The sequence below is a fragment of the Lucilia cuprina genome, chromosome 4 (genome assembly GCF_022045245.1).
Source record: "Lucilia cuprina isolate Lc7/37 chromosome 4, ASM2204524v1, whole genome shotgun sequence".
NCBI lineage: Eukaryota > Metazoa > Arthropoda > Insecta > Diptera > Calliphoridae > Lucilia > Lucilia cuprina.
In genome coordinates, this window is record NC_060952.1 from 17,414,289 (window position 1) to 17,433,613 (window position 19,325).

The 19,325-nt window shown below is 27.5% G+C and overlaps 1 long non-coding RNA gene across 1 annotated transcript in view; it reads left to right on the forward strand.

Annotated features, from left to right (window-relative positions):
* Positions 1 to 19,325, forward strand: part of LOC124419884 — a 180,066-nt gene that overhangs the window by 37,682 nt on the left and 123,059 nt on the right. The window contains exon 3 of the long non-coding RNA XR_006940871.1: positions 8,193 to 8,201. This is a non-coding gene — a long non-coding RNA (uncharacterized LOC124419884). The remainder of the gene's footprint in view (positions 1 to 8,192; positions 8,202 to 19,325) is intronic.

Below are 19,325 nucleotides of genomic sequence, written 5' to 3' on the forward strand. Positions count from 1 at the left end.
CTTGCTCAATATACTTGTTTTTTTATTTATTTGGATTTGGTTTAACCACAAGAAAAAAATCCTTAATTTATTGTAAATTTGCCATAAATTAAATCATTGCCTCTCACTCGCTCTATATGTGCGAATTTGTATTAAGATTCATGGCAACTTTGTAGTAATGAATCTGATCCACCACATTTTACCCCCAAACAAAACAAGAACTTTTTTTGTTTTTTTCTTCCAGGGCTTATAGATTTATTGTGCGGGAAATAATTCATGACACTATTTACGGTTTTACTGGTTTAACGTATGGCTTTTTAAAACGAACGCACACGCAGTTTCACCTACTCTCCATTGTGCCACCTCTTAATGCAACATTCAAATATGTATGTACATGATACACACACACACACACATTCTTGTGTAAATACAATTTTAGTTACAAAACTTAGCTGATGTTGCAGTTTTATAACTAAACCATGTTTGTCGTGGACTCACTATTTTAGTCTACTCTACACTTTGTTACCAAAAGTTCATAAATAGTATTTTCTGGTAACATGCGTTAAAATGCCATGACAACCACGAAAATCGTATACATTTTTCCATCTCTCACATTGAACAAACAGTGAGAAAAAAATTATTACAAGAATTTGTATTTAACACCTTTTTGTATTGAGTGAAACGGCATTGGACGTAGCAATTTTTTGGGGTAATAAATGAAATTTTATTGCTTATATACAATTTTATTTATGACATATGAATATAATAAAAAAATTAAAGTTTTAGTACAATCTCTAGATTTTTGAGACCAAAAAATCTGAGAAACTATATCGGTTAGAAAATTCATTAGTTGCGAGACTCGCAAACTTGGATAACTTAATTGGTCGAAGACATGTTAAGCTCTCTAAGTTGTACAAACGCAAATCCACATAAAAATTCCCATTACTTACGCTTCTGCTGCAGTTTGTGTAACTTGTAAAAATCTTTTGATTTCTTTGCCATTGCTTTACCTAGTACTCTAGGAAATGCGTTTTATTTACTTTTTTGCAAATCAAAAGCTACGTTTAATATTTATAGTTTTATTTTCTTTTTGATAAAAGAAATAAAAGTTAAAGCAATGCAAGACAGTATATGGTTACGTAGCAATATATATACATATATATATATATATATATATATATATATATATATATATATATATATATATATATATATATATATATATATATATATATATATATATATATATATATATTATATATATATATATATATATATATATTATATATATTATATATATATATATATATATATATATATATATATTATATTTATTATATTATATATATATAATATATATATATATATTATATATATTATATATATATTATATATATATATATATTATATATATATATAATTAAATAGATCGATAAACTCCGATTTATTTAACAAACTTTTTGTAATCAAGGTTTAGTACCCAAAGAAAAACTCATATATGTTGAAAAATTAGTTAAAAAGCTAATAAAACCAGTGTCATTAAATAACTCCTCAAATTTCTTGACAAGGATTATTATATAATATTTTCAAAACCGTCTCCACTTCCTACTTATCCGGCTCTCACAGTCGGATTTTCTACAATTGTAAAAAAGTTTTTATACATTTTATATTACATCTCTATATTGTGTGCAACAATGACTTCGCCTTATTTTTATATATCCTTAATAGACGTCCTACGGACTCTCGAAACCGACACTCTTACAAGTTGTTTTATTTTTTATTGTTCTGCAGAACTTCTTATATATATTATAGGGTATCAAATCATCGGAGCAACGAATTCCCCAATGAACTAAATCCCCAAATCGACAATAAAATAAATCTAGCTATCACATATATAAGATTTAAAGTAAGTCATAACTAGAGTTCTTACAAGTATTGTAAATTGTATGTAGTTGTCATTGAAATCTAAGTTGATAAATAAGTACAAGTCATTGCCAGATTTGAAGGGGAAGAAAAATCCATGTTGTGTTTTTATCAAATATAAAGTGTACTTTAATTAGTCGGTCAATTTAAAATTCTATAATTTTTGCAAGATAAGAGCGGAAAGTTTCGGATGGCTTGAACTGTCTTGTGGGTGATGTAAAGCATGTAAAAAATTTCCTCCAAAAGATTTTAATTTTCTTAAAAATACTATACTAAGTTTGAGAATATTGATAGATATCAGAATACCCAAAACATATGATCTTAAATATCTTTAAGTGTAAAGTATTCTCTATATTTTTTCGATATTTTAATTTTTTTCATACTCCCAAGTTATTAACTATACTCTTATTTCGTTTTGTCGCCTTTTGTAATTTCATTTTTAACAACGACCGCTGTAACAAATGCATAATAATCAAAAAATGTTCAAGAGCAATAATTTACAACTATTCTTTAGTTTGCATTTTAATTTACAATAAATTTCCAATAGTTTTGCAATTTTATGCTTTTATAATTCACATTTGTAAACTAGAACACCACCTGGTTTTTTCTGGGTTTTCCATTGGGTTTTAAAGGGTAGATAAAATTGCAATAAAATAAATATTTCCGTTTTGAAATTGTTTTTAAATTTATGTAAATACTCGCACTCGTAACTCGTATAAAAATAAATATTATCTCATGAATATATAATAACGATACAAATTCTAAAATTATACTTGTAATCGAGTTTCCTTTTAATACTCTGTTGGTCATGGATCCGAATGATGATCATCATGACGATGATGTTGTTGGCACATGTTAAAAGAACTGTAACAATATTTTGATCCTGCATCAAAAATTAGCTGCACGCATACATTTATTTATACTCATAATTGTTAAAACATTCTCACTCGTGCAATACATTAAATGTATATCTTAAAAATACAAATAAATGAATAAATAAATGCTGATGATGATGGTGATGCGCCCAGGTCATTGATCAAATAAAACACTTGTTCCATGGCATTCAATACTAAAAGAAATAAAAATGTATAAAAATATATGTATATAAAACAATAAAAAAATGACGAAATGTTTCAATAAAAATTGTTTTCTCAAATGTCAAACATTGACGATCGTATATAATAAAATGCATTGTTGCACCTTTTCTTATTTTCATTTACATTTCTTGTACACGAGAATAAATACTGATGATACCGTTGATGACGATCATGATGCAGTTGAAGATGATGTTGATGATAATGACTGGGAACACTTCAAATATGAGAGAAGTACAAAATGAATACATCAATTTACATGATGTGTTAAAAAGGCAATGCATTGTCATCTACGACTACAAAAGACTTTTAATGTTTCACAGAAACACACGTTCGCCTCTTAACAATAAAAAGGACTTTGAACAGTCATCATGATCATCAATAACAATTGATCAGCAAAAAAAAAAAAAGAGGAGTTTATTCCCTAAATTAAAGCGCCTATTAAAGATTATAATCATGGACTTCAACATAATCATCATCATATTTTTGGTTGGCAAGTCATTTTGGGTTTGTGGTTTTTCCCCCGAACACGTTTATGTTACAAGTAATTTTCATTTGTGTTTTATTGAAAATTCATTAATTTTCTATTAAATTGTGATGATGTTGTTGTTCAATTTTCAGCTTGCAATGCGACACTTTTTTGATGTTTGTTTGATGTTTTCACATTTATGTTAAATTTACTTACAGATCTGATAAGTATTGTTTGTGAATTGTTTTATATAGAAATTTAAAAATAATAAATCATCATCTGCTTTTAAGGCGGTCGGTCACTGTAAAAGCGTATGAAAAAGGGAATTGTGTTTTTTTTAAGAAACATAGAAAAGGTGTTATAGATGTTTAGGGAACATAATCTATTCTTCAAATACTTGTTACATTTTTGAAAATATAACAAGTGTTTCATCTTTTGTTAAATTGTTAACCATCTAACCGCAACGTAAATATTTAACAAGAACGAATTTTTTGTTTTATTTTTAAAAATCATCATGATTATATAATGTTTTGATTAAAGATTTCTTAAAATTTGTTGTTTTTATTACATTCTGTGGGAAACAAATTGTGTCACTAAGTTGTCCACGTCATCTATCAATTTTGATATATTTGCTTAGAGTGATAATAATGGCGCCTAGGTTATTAAGATATCCAAGTGACCAAAAGGCTTACTCTAAGTCAATGAAAAGAAAAGCTTAATCTTGGCTTGTTAATGGCAAGAATTACGCAGATGAGAAAGAAGCTTTGTCAGAACACATAAAAAAATTTGTAATTAATGTGATACAAATACTAGGGCCCATCCTGATCTCAGTCTACTTCTTGTTCTTTATAAGATTATGTATTACGATTTTCAAGGAAAATTAAAATCCTAAGATCTAAGTTATTAAAGTTGAAGGTATAAGATAAGCAATGTAAAAATACGAACTCTGGGAACTATTTTACTCTCCTTACTCGCCCATCCCGATCTCAGTCTACTTATTGCTCTTTATAAGTTTATGTTTTACGATTTTCAAGGAAAATTAAAATCATAAGATCTAAGTTATTAAAGTTAAAGGTATGAGATAAGTGATGTAAAAATACGAACTCTCGGAAATATTTTACTCTCCTTTAGGTTTTCGAAGCAAAACTTGCATAAACTTCCTATTTGTTTCAAAAATTTTGCCAAAATTATGGTCCCACAGAAATACACCTAAGCTTTTAGCTTTGGGAATCTAACTCAAAACCTCCAGAGAAAACAAAATTAAATAAAAAATACTTGAAGTACTGAGTAGTAAGTTTGACTGATTTTATCCCTTTTAGGTCAAAGTGATCTTACAGTGTAAATTAAAAAAATTAACTTAAGTTTGACAGAAATATTGAGATCGTCGCAACCAATCGCTCAGATATTCTCTATATTCTTAATCAGCCTTTACAATTTTATTTCAAAACGATAATCTCACTAAATTATGTAAAACAATTTACAAATAGTCTCACAAGAAGATAATAAAAAATAATTATGATCGTGTAAATATTTTATTAATATTAAATATATAATAAAACTTACATTTATTAAATATTTAACAAATTAGCCTCTAAGTGATTTATGATTTTTTGATTAGACTTACAAAATAACTAAAACAATAATTATAAAAAGTAAGAATTCGATCATTAACATTATTTTAACTACAATTTTTTTTCCAAACCATTTATGGCGCCACTACGACTGTGGCATGTGCGTTTAAAATTTTGTTCGTTGAAGTGAATTTGTAACGCTTCAGTTGTAAAAAAATTGTATTAAAAGAAATAAATAATATTTTGTTAAAAAATGTATTATTTTTAACTCTACATATTTTGTAAGGTTTAAGAGCAAGAGTTGCTTGGTTTGTTGGTGTTCGTGGTTAGTTGTTGGTGGTATTTGTAGTTAATTAAAAAAGCTGCAGGGTTTCAAACACGAAAAATATGTATATATTTACACACGTTCGTGGTCTATCGAATTGCCGTGTACGTTCTTCTCTCATTCTTGCATTGTTGTTAAATTATTATTATGATTATGATTGTAATTGTTATTGTTACTATTATTATTTTGTATTGTTTAACTTAAGTGAATATGGATTTTGTAGCTGCTACCAGTTTCTTAGGACTATGACTCTAACTGACTTCCCTACGGTTGGTCTATGTTCTTTTCTTGATGCGTAAATATTTAATTATAAATTTGTTTTTCAGCTACTCCACTTGAACTGCTGGTAAGCCATGCTATGTTATGCATTGTGTTAGTAAAGAATCAACGAGTAGTTAGTTGGCTTACAGTTTATGGCTAAGTTTGATCTGGTCTGGTTTTTATAATTCGTTGCGTGTTATTATTATTGATCATGTCTATTTGTGCGATTATTAACGCATTCCTCAAACCTCATTAGTTGAATTGTTTCTCATGTTTTATTAACATTGTTGTTAAAAACTATTTTTTATTGGTGTTGTTGTAGTAAAAAATATTTTAATTTTTTTTTAGAAAAAATTAACTGTTTTAAAATTTTTAACAATGACGATCTGGTTGCAGCTCACAGCTGGTGAACTGTAACAAGATCATCGTTATGGTAGTTTAGCTTCCTAGCGAGATCTAGAGTTAAGTATCTAATCGATCTACCTAGTTTCATAATATTTAAAATTTTCGTCACCTCAAAAGTATAACCAAGTGTATATATACATGTTTCTGGTATTGAAATTTCTATTAGTTGAAAAATATAATACCCTCTGAGTCAACAATGACAATATAAATTCTTATACTGATCGGGACTCATTTGACCCTAGCGTCCATACAAATTCCTTCAGAAAATGACTTGAAGGCCAAAATTAACTTATAATTACTAATTACTAAAACGATTAAAATCTTCATAAAAGACTTTGAAGTAGACGTAAATTCATCTACCAAATTTTATAATAGGCCCAATATTTAACCCTACTCCCCTATGAACCCCTACTAAACTATGAACTCTTTTGTAGAAACTGACTGGTCAAGGGTATATTATGTCCGATTGTTTTTTCTTTTATTTTAAAATTTTTATTTGTGTAAAAAATATTAATTCAAAATAATATTTAGTATAAAAAATATTACTAGCAAACACTTTATCAATGTCTAGTCCAATCAATTTTATAAAGAAAGGAATAGTTACTTCTTGAGCACTAACGAAATGATATCAACAAGAAGACTTCACTATAATAAAATATAATAAAAATATTGCTTCTATAGTATATAGAATATAGAGGGAAGAAAATATAGACGGTTGGTACCAAATCAACATAAAATTTTTCAATAACATTCGTTGTCAAAGTATAAACAAACGTATGACAACGCAACGTTGTCAACTTTGCAGCAATCCTTTGTTAAAGTCTAAATTTTATACACATCCGTTATCTAAAAGTTAACAAACGTGGAAAGCTCACAATCAGTCAAAGTCAAAAGTTTGAAAGTTTTAGATTGATTTTAGTGCGAAGTGAACTTTGCACGTTTTAAAGACTATTTTGTTATTTACTTGATTTAGATATTTCCGATGTTGAAGTAATCTAAATTAATAATTGAATCAATACAAATGGTTGGTATCGAAATACAGAGGCTTATTAAAATATTAAACGAAATCGGTCCAACCAAGGGTCAAGAATAAAGTTAATTTTGAAATGAGCGCGACAACACTATACTCCAAACAAGATTTCTAGAAATAAAATCGGATAGATATTAATTTTATTAAAATCGATTACAATTCACAACTAGAAGTATTTTTTAGACTTTATTGAATTTTGCAGCAGTCTAATATAAAAACCAAATAAATCCATTTCAGTGTATATATAATTATATACATACAACATTTTCACATATCAAAATGTATTTCTGTAGGTATGCACCTTATATTAGTATCACAAATATGATTTTGTCCAAAAAGCATGACGTTTTTGACTTTATCTCATTTAAATATCAGTGGTTTTCACAGCATGTTGTCTACCTTTTGAATTTCTTTAGTTTTTATATATATTTTTTGTGGTTTCCTCATCTTGTGTTCTTTAGATTCTAAATGCATACGTGTCCGCATACAAAGTTTTTTCGCTTTTCTTAAATATTTGTGTTTTTTTACTTTCTGTCTTTTTTTAAGTAAACTCACTATCACATTATAAGTTTTATCCCCAGCATGTGGTTTTGTTAGATTTGTATGAATTTTTTGATTCTTTCCACTCTGTTCGTTAATCGTACAGTAGTTTTATTTATTTCCATTTTATTTTCACCTAACGAAAAAGGTCTCATTTCATGCTTAAGAAAAAAAATTAAAGTTATTTATACAAATTATTTAAAGATCAAGTTTCATCATTTGTATAAATTTCTGGTTGGGAGTTTTTAATGATTAGTTGAAATTAAACTATATTTATATAAGTTATGTAAAAGTCAAAAAATAGGGAAATTAAAGGTTTCATATTCAATTTGACGTCAGTCCTTATGTACATGCAAATACATATGCACTAAAAAAGAAAAATATGCTCAAAAAATTCGAAAATTTGCCTTAAATATGCTACTAAAATCAAATCATACAAAACTATGCAAGAATGTGTTGAAATATCCTGTACCTGAAAGCTGTCTAACTGTAATTTGAGTAAAAGTTAGCATAGAAATAAGAAAATATATTAAATTTATATTCTTGCCAAGATTTTGTTATATTAATAATTTTATTTTATTTCTTTTTCTTACAGCACATCAAGGTGAGTCCAAACAAAACATTTTATTTAAAAAATTAATTACTTAGAAAATTACAATTTCGTTACGCTAAAGTAGGGCATGACACAATACTATTCAAGACAAACAAATCATATTTATGCTGTGTCCTCTAAAAATCCAAAAAACAAGAAACCAAACAATAGAAAACCAGACAGACAGACTGAATGACTCGAATATAAAAATCGATTGAAAAAATGACAACTACAAATGCCGACATGATCAAAAAACCGACAAAACAATTGTTGTATTTATAACAAGATACAATATGAGAAGATGTCAAATATGACGACATTAAGAAAACATAACTGAAATTTAATTTTACAAGTGTTGTCCGATGTCCACTCTGTAAATGCAATACACACATAATATTTTCAAAACAAAGGACTAAGAAAGATAGTCGTCGTACGATCATTGAAGGCCAGTAGTGTAACTAACTTTTTGGCAGATATTATGCAATAGTTTTAGGAGCTTCATGATAAAGGAAATTAAGGTATACGACAGCAGGCTGAAAATTATTTGATAACTACATGTGTACGCATCAATTCAACATTATAGACTAGGTTATAAGAAAAATTTACATATATTTGAACCTTATATAGCGATTTATGAAACCGATTTTTATACAATGTTTACAAACACAGTTTCAATCAGTTTTCCTTCGCTATATGATGGTTGAAATAACATCTCGAATGGTAATTACTTTTCAAATCGCCCTCCTATTATTATAAAAATAACATTCAATGTGTTTGTTTTTAAACAATGTCGTATCCCAAAAAATCAGTAACAAAACTGACCACTTGAGATTAAAGGCCGATTATCGACATTTGTTGCAATCTTAAAATCAACAAAAGGAGAAAGCAGCCGAAATACACACATGCACCCATATCCAAGTAACAAAAAAATATCAAGTGCTCAATTTTCAATGATTCTTAGTAAAATGATCGTAATGTTTGTTTTTTGTTTTATTTTTTTTTAACTTTAAATTCATAAAATTTCATTTATTGAAGCCGAAAAAATAATTTAAAATTCCAAAAAATTATAGGAAGTCGTCAGTCAGTCTTTTCTACTTGTATTATTATTTGTTTTTTTGTTTATTGTTGGATTTTACGTAGTTTTGTTAAGTTGCGGTGAATAACAAACATTTACGCATGCGCCGTGACACTTATTTGACATTTTATGTTAAAATGAAAATACAATAATAACAACAACCAGCAACCAAGCAACAACGTCAATGTCAGCTACAACATTAAAGGAAGCTGTTGGTCATGAAATCTTTACCGTAATAAATCTTTTAAATGTTGTTTTATTATTTCAACCATTTCATCTGAAATTTTCCATGTTTACTGGGCAGCCAAAGGTCTTAAACAAACACAACAATTCACCTGTTTGATTATAGTTTTTTTCCTGTTACAATATAAAAGATCTGTAACTAAACATACTTGTTTGTAGATATTTGTATAGAATGTAAACAATTCCGGCACAAGTTTGTAATTTTACACGACCTTTTTGGTTGTTGATGTTTTTAAATAGTTTAGGCAAACTGGTAATTACAACAATTTTCTAACATTGTAAACTACTTACTACTGCCACTTTGTTGTCATTACTTAAATTTTGGGTTTAGTAGTTTATTTTATAGAGATTCTTAAGAATTATTTTTAATAAACATTTTATGAGTTCTTTTAGACTTAATAAAAACCTTTTTTAATACCGGAAAAGCACTTTATTGTGCGTAAGTCCACCAGCATTCTCAGACAAGTGTCAAACATGAAGTGTAGCCAAAACAAGACACTTTTCACCTTGTGTTTATATAAACATTTGTTTAATTCTTTGTTTTTAGTGTAAATTACACTCATTAAACGCGTGTGGTCTAATAGTTTATGTTCCTAATTGGACTCTTAATTTTATTTGGCAATATAAATAAAAATATTAATGTTAAATCATATTATTTGAATTATTCCACGAAGACAGAAACGCGTAATTTTATTATACAGAACTATTTCTTAAATACAAATTAACTTCTTTTCCTTTCGGATTTTCTTTTTTATTATTTCGAAATTGATATTGAAACTCTAGATATTAATCAAGCTATTTTTCGAAGGAAGCACACAATCCATTTCTTCATTTTAAAAAGGTCATATCTTAATATATAGCTACATATATGCTGAAAATTCAAATAGACAAACAGATATTTAAAAAAGATAAAAAATTAATTAAATTTACAAAACTAAATAATTAACACAAATCATGTTTCGACAAGTTGTTTTGTATACAATTTTTTTTATGACAGGTTTTGCAAAAAAAAAAAAAAAAAATGCAAAAATTTTCTCTAAATTTACATTTTTTTCAACTGTCTAAATAAATATTCAAATATTCTTAGTTATTTGAACTCTATAATTGGTTGTTTGAAAAATATATCAGCTAATAAGTTTTTGTTTTATTTTAGCTTATGGCTGTGTTTCTTTTTTGTTTTTAATTAATTTTCATAACCATTAACCAGTCTTTAACCTCAGCTGGTGGTAGTTTAAATATTATAAATATTGAGAAACGAAAAAAGCACAGCAACAGCCATCTCATCACATAAACTACGCCATTTTATAGCGCCATCACTCATTTTAGTCTTTGGCTGAATTTGTTTTTTACTTCATGTTATTTTTTCGCTGCTGCATTTGTTGTTATTATTGCAACAGAGAATATGTCCAAGAAGACACTTCATATTCATGGACAAACATCAACTAATCGTTCATTACAACAGTGCAGCCTTAAATTCACACTTGCGTCATAAATACGTTGCACTTTTGTGTCTTTTAATATTTTGCATGCGTGTGCATGCGTTAGCTTATAAATAGATAGAAGACTGGGCGACTGGACGGGCATTTGTGGACGTCGTCTAATGCATGTTTGAGTATGTAGAGTCTGATGTGTCTGACAGGTCGGCATGCGCAATTTTCTTAAAAGTTGTAGGTAGAAATCATAATATGTATGTAGAAAGTATTTTGTTCCATAGTGTTATCTGTTGCAAGAGTAATTATGAACCTGTGTTAATATTTTCTTTATTTCAATAATAATTATTATTATTTTGAACTACCGTGGTCCCAATAGTGTCAAATAAAATATTTATATTTATAGATAGTTTAAATACTATAGGGCAATAACACAAGGCTTGTAAGCTAAATTTAATTTAAGTTGTACTTGACTCTAAGGTAGGTCTAGACGGGATGTAAACTGAACTAGAACTGAACTAGAACTGAACTAGAACTGAACTAGAACTGAACTAGAACTGAACTAGAACTGAACTAGAACTGAACTGGAACTGAACTAGAACTGAACTAGAACTGAACTAGAACTGAACTAGAACTGAACTAGAACTGAACTAGAACTGAACTAGAACTGAACTAGAACTGAGCTAGAACTGAATTAGAACTGAACTAGAACTGAACTAGAACTGAGCTAGAACTGAACTAGAACTAGAACACTCTTCCAGAAAATTACATTTCTTTGTAAAACACTTATTTTACTTATTTATTTTAGATGTATTTTTGATCCATGTTTTTATTTAACAGTATAATGATATCGCAATGACATAGACTAAACCATTCAATTTGTTGTAACGAAAAAACCTCCAAAAATTTCGTGTCAATGAAATCAACATACACATACATATATGTATATTGTATGTACTGTAAAACGTTTGTTGCGGCTTTTCTTTTTCAACTGCAAAAACAACCAAATATTTGTAATGTTGCAAGTAAGCAAAAAAAGAAAACAGTACAACAACAATTGCGTGTGAAACAAAGACGTCAAACTAGACTCAGAAATAATCTATTGTATGGACTGGACGAACATGTAAATGTCTAAACAGCTGAAAATACAACAAAGATACAAAATAAAAACACAACAAAAAAGTTACCAAAAAGGTTGCCGACAATCAGTCCAAATAATACCATGGCACCGTGAAGCGGCGATCATCAGCAACCGCGTCTAGATTATGGAGATGGTAAACAGACATCTCCCTGCATAAACTCCAACTACATACATTCAAATAAGATGCTTCAATATTGAATGAATGTCTGTATGTTGCATGGAAATCGACAGTGATTAGGACGTGTATGTAGATGAGAAAAAAGAACATTGATTTATCACAAATAATTTATCACTCATTAGGGAATGCATTTTAGATGAAAACCAAAAACATAGACTGCGCCTTCTTAAAGATTTACATTGATTTTTTCCCCGCTCTTGTTGTAGTTGTTGCTGTTTGTTGTAGTTTTCTCTGCATTTTTAATTTACTAAAACATTTAAAGGCGTTGAAAGGTGTAGTAGAAAAGATATTTCTTCAAATGCAAAATATCCACCATGTATGTACTTATGTATGTATTTATGTAAGCTAGACATGGTACATCATGATGAGGTTGTTTTTAAAAACTTTTTTAATATTTTGTGGCAACTTTTTTTCTCAACTTATCCATTCCATTTCAATGTATGTAAATTTATGCCATAAAACCTGTTACATTGACATTTATAACCAACCATTGGCATCTATCAGTTGTATGGTCAGTTCTTTAGTGGAAAAATGAATAGCTGGGGTCAGGAAAAAAATTAATTCAATACGATGTTTTTAAAGTATACACTTAAATGAGTAGAGGCATACAAAGTTTATATTTAATTTCAGAAAAGAAGTGTTTATAATCGATTGAATAACTTTAAATATTGTTAAGGGAAATTATTTTTTTATTAGATTTTATAAATGATTACCAGGGCAACCAAAAATATGCTGTATAAACGTGTTTTATGTGCAGCATTAAAAATGCAAAATATTCAATTAAAATTTCTCATTTTAAAAATGAAAAACACTTTTTTTTTTTATTTGATAAAGACACCTTCGGTTATAAAATACGTTTTGTTAAAATCCAATAAATATTAAAATCGGAATGTTAAAATCGTCCCATTATTTCACCTAGCCTCAATACAAAAAACCCCCCGCAAAGGGCCTTTGAGCTCATAATTATGTTAAATATATTTGTATCTTAACAAATAGTGGCACAAAAAAGTTTTATACAAGCCTTAATGACCTTGTCAAATTTCGTAAAGATCTTTCACCATTATATAAATTACGTCAATGTTCAAGATTCACATATAAACACTAATATCGCGAATAGTTTTATATCTATACTATTTCAAATAGAAACATTTTTATCCTACAAATCTTAAACCAGAAACACCTTCTACCCCAAACTAATAAACATTTATTTGTAGCTTGCTGCTTTAGTTAAGGCTTAAATATTTTCTTTTAGCTTTAGATAATACCAAAACCTGTACAACTAATAATCATTAACAATTAAGATAATTTGTTGGCATTAATATTGCTTGAATTTGCAATTCGTTTATACATATTTTTTCTACTCTACAGATTGGCGTTTTTTCGCCTTTTTTCGTCAATATATATTTTTTTAAAAAGCATGTAATACAACTTTTGATTGGGAATTACTACCTCAGCTCCTGCCTAATCTCATTGATTGGTTGGCTTGTTGCGTATTTTTTTTTTTAATATAAAATTTTGCATTTCGTATGACAAAACTACTTGTTGTATATTTTATAATTATGCCAAGTTAAGTTTGTGTTATTTGAAAGCTATAAAAAGTACATTTTAATGATACTTTTAGTTTTGCTTTGTAGTCATACATATTTCTTAAGGGGAAAGAGTCAGTAGGAAAAGGGGGCAGACAATGTCTATTTGAGTGTTTAAAATCTGGCGACTTTTGCCATGTCTGTAAAAGGTATTGGGGAAACAAAACTACTTAATAATCTTGCTAATATTATATTATAGTATTATAGCCGTCGTATACAATACAATTTTTTTCTATGATATGACTACGAGTATAAACTTAATGGACAAGTGGTATTGTTAATGTGACACATTGATTGACATTTAGCTATTTTTGTTGAATGAAATTATTGTTTGTTTTTTAAATAATGAAAAATCTTAATTGCACCCACTTAAAATGAAATTTATATGATTTCTTTGTAATTGAAGTTTTCATAAAAATCACTTTTAAACCATAAAAATGAATTTATTTAAATATGAATAATTGGTAAAAGAATTTGCTATAATAATATTAATTTTTTGAAATATTTAACCTAATTGTTTATTAAACAAAAAACTCATATTCGTGATTAAAAACTTAACAAATAAAAATTGCGTTTAATATTTTTTCGGTATTTTTTCACAAGAAATAAATGTCGATGGTGTAGAAATCAATCTGTATGCAAATTGTTTTCAATACAAAATAACAAAATACAACAAGATATTGATCTTTGCCGACATAAAATGTTAGACACAAAATTAAAAAAAAATAAACGCCCTTATTTCCCCCCACTTGACAAATGTAAATAACACAAGACAAAAAGCTCGATTTTTTTTTTATATTAAATATTTCTATTAAAAGGTTCGTTCGTCAAACAAAATACCAAAAGCGGCACTTAAGGCTAAAAATATATAATATTTTTTTAAAGTAATTTTTGTTTAAAAAAATACACAAAAAATAAATGTTATAGAAAAATACTATAAAAACAATGTTAAAGTGCGTTTGACAAAACAGCGCCATAGACAAGTCAGCAAAAGCGTACGTAAAGTACTCAAAAGCGACATACAATGTACTTCAAACGTGTGAGCATTTATTGTTAATTGAATATTGTTTGAATACAAAACTATTATAACAAAAACTAAATGAATAATATAAAAAAATCATATCATAGATCAAATATCAATAATAACAAAAGCTGTTAAGGTTACAATATGAAAATTCCATAAAGAAATTGTACACGATGATCCATACAAATCCACAAAAAAAATTGTCTACTCATGCTACATCCAAAGAACAAAAATGAAACCCCATCTTAATGGTAGAATAGTTTTACAAACGGTTCTCATTCTTTTACGAGTACTCACTCAACGTTTTACTTACAGATAACAGACATTTAGGCGTTTTCTTATGAATATTGTTCAGTTATAATCTCTCAAGGAAAAAAAGAGTTAAGTGCAAAATTCTACTTTAAGCCAAATTATTCAAAAAGCCAGTAAGAAGTATAGAGAAAAGAACGCAGATCTTAAGAAGTGTTAAGAATTCAATTAAAACCACATTTTTTGTTGTTGCTTTTATATGTATTTGTTTTTGAAAAAAGCCGCCCATATTGTACTCAAAAATATGGTGACGATGATGTTTATGATGATTAAGATGACGATAAAAATTGTTTTTAAATTCTATAAAAAAAATAAGTTTTTAGTCAGAAATCTAAATCGAAGTAGAAATTCTTTAAGGTTATAGAACATAAATATCATAGGTTGTTTAAAGTTCTTTTAATACAGAAATTTCTGTCATATTTGTACATAAATGTTTTTAAAAGTATTAAGAAATTTTATTTATACGACAATGTTGAGGTACATAAGTACTTCTATGAAACAATAACAAGAATAACAATTTCAATGACATCTACAACAGCATACCGATCAATCTTATCAATTTCGTTTAGGTATAGAGGTCTGTGTTATAAAAGTACTGTTTTTTAAGTAAGAGATTTTTAGGAATACAGTGGTACAAGTAGATTAAAATTGTATTTTATAAAATATATGTTCGATTAAAAAGCACTTCTATAATCGATTAAAAATTACGATTAAATGATATCTGCAAATTATAAAATTTTGCATTTGTGAACACGGTTTTATTTATGTATCTTATAATAAAATTTTTATTTTAATACTCATGGTATAACTATTTTTATTTAACACTTTATTACTCGTTTTAGAAGTGAAAATTATGTTCCACTCTTTATATACCTCGAGCCAAATTTACTATTCAAACTCACGAGAAAAAGAAATATTTATGATTAAATAAACGAATGGCAAATAGAATTCATCAAAAATGTAACAAAAAAATTTTGATTTGTTAAAAAAATAATATTTAAACTCGCGAGAAAAAAGAAATATTCACGATCAAGTGAAACATTTGAAAACGAATTATTCTCTCTCGAGGGAGAAGTAATATTGAAAATTTTTCTTAGCCTGGCATATAAATACGTAGATAGCATATACAAAGAGAAAATAGAGTTCATCAAAAATCTTATCGAAAAAAAAAATTTCATTAAAAATTTTGAATAAGTTTCATATATTTAATTTTTTTATTAAAACTGAAATATAGAAAAGTATGATACCATTCGTTCCCGATATAATTTTAATAATATTTATTTGAACTGAGTTTAATCGAGATATTATAGTATATAAGAGAATTTTAATCATTCAAATCATTTTCTTAAGGGAACGTAGGTATGACCATTATGAAATTTTGAAAGATCGTCAAAGCTTGTATAAAACTTAATTGCGCCAATTTTTACCGAGATACAAGTATAGGTATATTTTTTTGTACTGAAATTTTTTAATTATACCCATTTTATTTAGGAGTTGATTGATACATGCGTATAATTAATTTATTTATGTTTATACTATTTAGGTCAAATTAGTTGTATTCTAAAATACCAAAATTTCACATCCTAATAACTTAAAAAAAAAAACATAAAAATTACTTCCTGAGAATGACTTCAGATGTAGTGAATCAAATAAAAAGAGCATCGCTCCTATGACAATCGATCTTTTAGTTCTCATTGGTTAGGATGCTAACGTAAAATTTGCATTGTTTATATAACATAAGCTTTTCTCCCTAAAATTCAATAATGAAATCTCATATATGAAGAATTCCATTTAAAATTCAAACAAAATTTTATAAGCATTTAAATTTTAGAAAGTTCATAAAAATATTAAAAGAATCTTAACATGAATTTTTTGAAATGTCCCACCGTTGTTTAACTTTTAAAAACATACATATTAGCGAGTATCCTATCGACAACTTATATATTTATGTTATACAGTCTGTCACCTTAAGAACAACAAAACAAAAATGCTATTAACCTGATTTTCAATCATGGTTTTTTCTTATAGATATTTTTTAACAACAAAAACAAAACAAAGACCCACATTATTATCTGGTAAAAGTATCTTAACTCTTATTAAGAAGACATAAGTTGGGTTGTCCGTCCAAACTAAACTCTACTCCACTATGAATGTCCCTTTTTCAAAAAACAAAAAAAATCTAATAACGAAAAATGGTTGTATTTTCTAAAAGGTTTCCATCTAAATCAATTTAATTTGTATTTTTTGTTTTATGCCACAAAACAAAGCAATCATTTTTTGATGATATCGTTGTAATCTAAATGTAACTATTAGATAAAGTTCCTTTTTCTTCAATCGAAGAAGAAAACTACAGTCAACTTTATAAGGGCGACTGTTTCTGTTTCGTTAAAGCAGGTACATTAATTGTTTCTCTTTAAAAAAAGAATTTTAAATTAAATTTAACGATGTGTTGCTTTCAGAAGGCGGTAACGGATTATGGTTTTTCTTTTTATTCTTGTCTTTTCTGTTTTTCTTTTTTACTTCTAAGCCAGACAAAAGTGCGTCTTTTTCTGTCTTTTCGATTGTTTTCAAAGAACTGGCAAATGTTTTGAAATTCTTTTAATTTAAATGAAGTTATCGCCCGCAATTATAATCTGTTTTATTGTTTCTATTTCCAAGGGTCAATGTTATTGACTTTTACACATCAAAAATCATCAATATTCGTGCAGAGATTTGATTTTGATGTTAATTTTTCTAAAGTGTTCATTAAGTGTATGTTGTAGCAAAGATACAGGTCTTTTAATTCGTTTGACCACCAACCAACCACCATTATTTTTACAATAAAATTTCATATATTTTTTTTGTTCAATTACTGCGTAGGGTCTTTGCTACCCTTATGGTTTTTATATCCACTGTATGTTTGCTCATTTGTTGAGTACTTTATTAAGATCGTTACTTTGTAATTACATGTTTCAGTTTCGAAACTGTCAATTTTTGTGATGACTGTTTGATTGATTTCTGTAAAAAGTAATCAGCGGGAGGGGGCTTTTAAATCTTTTGTTAAATGTGTATTGAAAATAGTTTTAACATTTGCAATTTTGTTTTCTTATTTTTTAATGTTAATTAAGATATTTAAATAGAAATTGTTGAGGAAAAATGGAAAGACGAAATTTTTTAGTTTTTCTTTTAATTTGAATAACAAAAAATTTTTTGATTACAGATATTTTGCCGAAATTTGAAAAATACACTATGAGAAAAAATATGCCCGCCTGGTACCAAATTGACCCCAAACAGTTTATAATTTTCCAACGACATCACTACGTTATGTTGCAATAATTCGTTGTCGAAATCTAAATTTTATACGCATTCGTTGTCTAAATGTTAACAAACGTGGTGTCAATAGTGAGTTTAAATTTCGATAATGAATTGTTGCAATGTTTACAACATAAGGGTTATGTTTTTTGCATTTTTTGCAAATATCAAAAATACAATGTAACGTTGTCAACATTGCAACAATTCTTTGTCGAAATCTAAATTTTATACACATCCGTTATCTAAGTAAATGTAAACAAACGTGGTAAGCTCAAGGATTATTGTCAATAGCGAGCTCTAATTTCGATAACGAATTGTTGCAATGTTTACAATGTTAAGGTTATGATTTTTTCAAGTTTTGCTAATAAAAAAAAAAACCAAATCAAAAGCTTGTAGGGCATAAACAGATGCCAAGGAACATAATATCATTTTCTAAATTCTACTTTTTTCCAAAAAGAACAAAATTCCAAAAAGATCAATTAAATAACTTCTTGAGGTTATGATTTTTTCAAGTTTTGCTAATAAAAAAAAACCAAATCAAAAGCTTGTAGGGCATAAACAGATGCCAAGGAACATAATATCATTTTCTAAATTCTACTTTTTTCCAAAAAGAACAAAATTCCAAAAAGATCAATTAAATAACTTCTTGAGTAGTAAATTTTAGTCCAAATAAAAAGACATTCTTCCTATGACAAGTTTTATATAAGCATAATGATAGAGCCGATTTAAATCCTACCCACTCCTTTGTAAAATTCTTACTACAGCTGTGAAATTTTAGGGATCGGCCCATATTAGATCAAGCTTAAAACAAAGGATTTTGCAAGAAAAATATAAGGATAAGTATCTTTCAAGAAAAATA